Below are 6,061 nucleotides of genomic sequence, written 5' to 3'. Positions count from 1 at the left end.
TTAATAGATTCTTTTTTGGGTTTAAAATCCCTCGGGAGTCCTAGATTTGTTGTCCCACAGCCACCTATCTTTTACAGTAATAAACTTGTTGGGTACAACCTTTGCTTACAAAGGAAAAATAAATTGTATTTATCAATCGTTCATATGAAAGCAGGTTCTAAACTGGATTGGTCTGAGTACATCAAATAAACAACACAACAGATCAATTCAATTCAAGGAAAATGTATTACAAGTTAAAATAAACAGACAGATATATATATATATATATATATATATCTCTATATATATATATACATATATATATATATATATATATATATATATATATATATATATATATATATATATATATATATATATATATATATATACATATATATATATATATATATATATATGTATATATATATGTATATATATGCATGTATGTACATATGGAGGAGAATACGACTTAATAAGGTGATTATAGGATCTTTAAACTAACATCAGAGAAGAACAGAAAGAAAATGAAAAGGAGAGAGAGAAAGGTTTTCTTGACCAAAAATCTGATATCAAATGTATATAAAAGGGACTAAAATACATCTGGCAACTAACCAAAAATTGATGATTAACCTTAAAGAAAAAATAGTAATAATGGGCTGTAAATCCTGTACATTCAAAAGATTCTTCTTTGGGTATAAAATCCCTTGGGTTTGATATCCTGTAAAATGTTGGGCTATTGGAAATCCTCCATGTTAACCTCCTGTAAAATCTGTGTATTAGTATTCACATATTTTTCCCTTTTCCGTTCGTTCACAAGTTTAGTTGTTACTTTGTTTTATGTTGTCTTCTTTTATTGAAGAAATAAATATTTGTGGAAGAGTGGTTGTGGGACTATGTGACGGAGTGCAGTCCTTCCCTGACTGTGGGTGCCGCACACACATACTGTACATCCGAACAACTACACTCATACACATACGCTGTACTTTCTCTCCGCTCCCTTTCTGTCTTAAGCACCATTAATGATCACCATTATCCTTTTTTCCCCCAGTTTAGTAGCACAACTGAGGGTGCACACTTAGTTGTCCTATGTTTATTTATGTATACTGGCACGCACGCACGCACGCACACACGCACGCACGCACGCACGCACGCACGCACGCACGCACGCACGCACGCACGTGCACGCACGCACGCACACACACACACACACACACACACACACACACACACACACACACACACACCGCATGGTCGTCAGCTGTGTCCCATTTAGTCTGATTGGCAAAAGGAGGGCGTTCCCAATCAGTGATTGAATCCAGGTGTAGTGGGAGGGGCTACAGGTATAAATGAAGCCGGTTTTGGCTTGGAAAACAGTGTGGAGTCAGCTGTATAGAAGCCAGCATCTCAAGTAGAAACTTAGATTTTTGATTAACTTCCTGTTCCATTTTCAATTAATTTCGTTTTTCCATTGCAGTCTATATTTTTTTTTGCGTTGTTGTAAATGATGCACCTTTGCATCTCGAAGGCTGACAACAATAAAATGTTGACTTAACATTATCTGACAGCCAGTTTTTTGGGGGGGGATTGGAGAGGTTTTCCGGAAAGAACCCCGTCACGGACTAGTTGACTGTTAGGCTGAGTAGTGTCTTTGTGTGAACTCTGGGGAGGAGACCTTATGACCTCTGTTTAACCAGTTTTCACGCAGAGTGGGCCGATTGCTGGCTGCTCTCCTTGCTACAGTCCCACAGCCACTTGTATTTTAAGACAAATTTGTGTTTTATATATATTATGTATGTATGTATATACATACAGGACTGAAAATTAGAATATTGTGATAGTTCTTTATTTTCTGTAATGCAATTTAAAAAAAAAAAAAAAAATGTCATACATTCTGGATTCATTACAAATCAACTGAAATATTGCAAGCCTTTTATTATTTTAATATTGCTGATCATGGCTTACAGTTTAAGATTAAGATTCCCAGAATATTCAAATTTTTTTAGATAGGACATTTGAGTTTTCACACACACACAGTCCTGTGTGTGTGTGTGTGTGTGTATATATATATATATATATATATATATATATATATATATATATATATATATATATATATATATATATATATATAGTAGGATATATTAACAATTAAGATTAAATGTATCTTATATTATAGAAAAGAATCATACAAAAGATTACATTTTATCATTTTATTTTATTTAGATTACATTATTTGAATGTGTGCGTGGAGTGAGAAGACCATTCCATTTATTTTCAGAACATCACTGGCATCGGGTGGACAAAGAACAAATTACATCAACAACACACTGCAAACAAATAAATTACATCAACAACACACTGCCAACAAACTCTCCTGGTGGAGAAGAGGTATAACACGCTCTGGTTCTATCTGGTGGACAAAGCTGTAATTGCAATTAACTGATACAGCCCCAGAAAACCCCACCAAGTAAGATCCCAACAACAATCCTTCCTTCATGACCCCCGTATTCACGAAAGGATCTATTAAACTGTCTAACTTACAAACTATTTTCTTATTGGATATTCTAATGATTTGTATTAAATAACATAATTTCGATATCTATTTGAGAATGTATTTTTACATCGAAGATAAAACAGAATGTATAAACTCATTTAGTAATTTAGTAAGTACATTGGTCATTCAGGCATTTCAGAAGATACCACAGTCCAAAAACCGGGTTTGTCAGGTTGACTGGTGATTCTACTTTGCCCAGGAGTGAGAGTCGTGGTTGGTTGTCTATATGTGGCCCTGTGATGGACTGATGATCTGTCCAGGTTGTCCAGGGTGTCCCTCTGCCTTCTGGCAACTTCCCTTCATCCCTTTTGTTAGTCAACATCTTCTTTAATTCCCTGAACCTTTTTTAATATATTTTTGTATCTAGCACAAACAAAGAGCACCTCCCTGCTCATCGTCTTGTATCATTTGGGGTAGTTATTGGATGATCTAGACTCCTCTCCCTGGCCCTGCCCCTTCTCAACCTTTCCCCGACCCTGCACCCCAACCTGGGACTTGATGATTGGGCCGGAGCTTCGGGAGCTGCGTGCTGGCCTGCGGTCCCCACCCCTGGTCATCCCGTTGCTGGCCCCCCCTTCTCCTCCCTTTTCTCTCTTTTGTCCTGCAGGTGGCCGTGGGTGGCTTGTAGCTTGCATTACGGAGCACAAGTCTTTTCCTGACCCTGCACCCCAACCTGGGACTTGCTGATTGGGCCGGAGCTTCGGGAGCTGTGTGCTGGCCTGCGGTCCCCACCCCCGGTCATCCCGTTGCTGCTTCCACCTGCTGTTGCCGTCCCTGACCCACCAGTCTGGCCCTCGGCAGGAGGGTCCCCCCTGATGAGCCTGGTCCTGCTCAAGGTTTCTTCCCTCCTAAAGGGGAGTTTTTCCTTGCCACTGTTTGGCTTAAGGTTTTTCTCCCACTAGGGGAGTTTTTACCTGCCATTGTTTATGTAATAACTGCTCGGGGGTCATGTTCTGGGTATGGGTCTCTGTAAAGCGTCTAGAGACAACTCTGTTGTATTAGACGCTATATAAATAAAATTGAATTGAATTGAATTGAATCTACATGTTAGTTGGGGCTGTTACAGAGGTGTGTGTAACGGATGAGCTGGATGAGTTACGAGCAGGCAGAGCTCAAACTTAGCGCCCTTGGAAGCTGAAGGAGATTTCACTGTAGTGGCCCACTTGGATTCACACACATGACTGTTGTGTGCTGCTGACGCCCCCCCCCCCACCTCTGGTCATCCCGTTGCTGCTTCCACATGACTGTTGTGTGCTGCTGACGCCAACCCCCCCCCCCACCCCGGGTCATCCCGTTGCTGCTTCCACCTGCCTGCTGTGCTGTTGACGTTCCTGACTCCCCCAGTCTGGCCCTCAGCAGGAGGGTCCCCCCTTATAATCCAGGTCCTGCTCAAGGTTTCTTCCTCCTAAAGGGGAGTTTTTCTTGCCACTGTTTGGCTTAAGGCTTTTCTCCCACTAGGGGAGTTTTTACCTGCCATTGTTTATATAATAATTGCTCTGGGGTTTATGTTCATGTTCATGTTTATGTTTATGTTTATGTTTATGTTTATGTTTATGTTTATGTTCATGTTCATGTTCTGGATCTCTGGAAAGCGTCTAGAGACAACATCTGTTGTATTAGACGCTATATAAATTGAATTGAATTGAATTGAATTGAATTGGATTCAACACACATACTGCTCAGAGCTTCGACTGGTGCAACTTTATTTTGCTCTCCTCTTTCTCCGCGTGCACCACTGTAGCTCTTCTATCCCTGTCCAACACCGTCCGTTTAGGGTGACTTTCTGTCAAGTCTATTACTGGTGTTGTTTCCGTTTGGTCTCCGTTCTCAGAGTGCAGGTTTACTCGTAGTTCCTAGAGTATCTAAATGTAGATTTGGAGGGCGGGCGTTCTGCTATCAGGCACCACTACTATGGAACCAACTTCCAATCTGGGTTAAGGAGGCTGACACCACCTCCACCTTTAAAACTAAACTTAAAACCTTTCTGTTTAGTAAAGCCTATAGTTAGTGTTTAGTAAACCTCTAGCTGGTGTTGGTAAATCTCTAGTTAGTGTAAACTCTAGTGTGTTAGTCAGTAGTCATAGTTGCAGCTATAGAACAAGACTATAATAGTTAGTCTCAAACATAGCTTGGTGGTAGATATGCTGCTATAGGCTTATGCTGCAGGGGGGACCGACATGATCCGCTGGGCGGTGCCTCTCACCCTTCTTCTCCTCTCCTCTTCCCTTCCTCTCTTCTCCATTACCATTTTTATTTATTATAAATATCTCATAGCTATCATTTTTGTCCATCGTTTTTGTAGTTTCTTGTGCCGGCCTCCCTTTTTTCTCTTTTGTGCATGTTTGCAGGCCGGCGCTTCGGGAGCTGCATGCTGACCTGCGGTCCCGGTCCCCCCACCCCCCTCTGGTCATCCCGCTGCTGCTTCCACCTGCCTGCTGTGCTGCTGACGTCCCCGACCCCCAGTCTGGCCTTCGGCAGGACGGTCCCCCCTTATGATCCTGGTCCTGGTCCAGTTTTCTTCCTTCCTAAAGGGGAGTTTTTCTTGCCACTGTTTGGCTTAAGGTTTTTCTCCCACTAGGGGAGTTTTTACCTGCCATTGTTTATGTAATAATTGCTTGGGTTTATGTTTATGTTTATGTTCATGTTCATGTTCTGGATCTCTGGAAAGCGTCTAGAGATAACATCTGTTGTATTAGACACTATATAAATAAAATTGAATTGAATTGATATGTTGTCTTTTGCAAAACTGCAGCTGTGGAAAAGCCCACCTAGGATCTGTCAGGTCAATGTATTGCGGCGGCATGGTGGCATTCACGGCCTCCATGTCGACTCGGACTTCCGACAGCGGCGGGGCGTCAGGGAAGGTACTCAAGATCTCCACATCAGACTCGTCTGAGCTGATGGTGATCACGTCCTCCATCTTTTTTGTGAAGCTCCAGTCCAGATACGTTTTTCTGATTGGCTATTCGTGTATCCCATTTCTTTTTTTTGATTGGCTGATAAGTGGCACCTCATGGCAGAACTCCAGGGGATTCTCCGGGGGAGAAGTGCTTGATTGCCCCATGGCCAGTTCATGTTTGCGGGCTGCGGCACAATAAATGGCTTAGAGTTTTTTTTCAGCGTGAGAAATACGATCTGTGGCGGGAGGGCATGACTTAAGACCGAAATAAGTGACAGTCACGCTCAAAGCGTGACACTTGAGAGCCCTGATGTTATTCTCCACCACCCAGACCTCCTCACCTTCCCCGTGATGCTCATAGAGCAGCCTTCTTTCTTTAACCTCCACTATTTGATTTTCTGCTCTCTTTGTTATCCTACATGCTACCATTCTATACTTTCTGGCATCATTCTCCCCTCTCATATTCTTGACCTATCCACTCTTCTTCTTTCCGCTCACACCATCTGCAAAGAATGCAGTCTGTCTAGATCAGGGGTGTCAAACATACGGCCCGCGGGCCGTAACCGCCCCCCAAGGAGGTTCGACCAGGCCCGCAGGATAATTTAAAAGTGAAAAAATGCATAAAA

The sequence above is a fragment of the Cololabis saira genome, chromosome 11, assembly GCF_033807715.1.
Source record: "Cololabis saira isolate AMF1-May2022 chromosome 11, fColSai1.1, whole genome shotgun sequence".
Classification (NCBI taxonomy): Eukaryota; Metazoa; Chordata; class Actinopteri; order Beloniformes; family Belonidae; genus Cololabis; species Cololabis saira.
The sequence above is the reverse complement of the archived record's forward strand: the minus strand, read 5'-3'. Positions refer to the sequence as shown.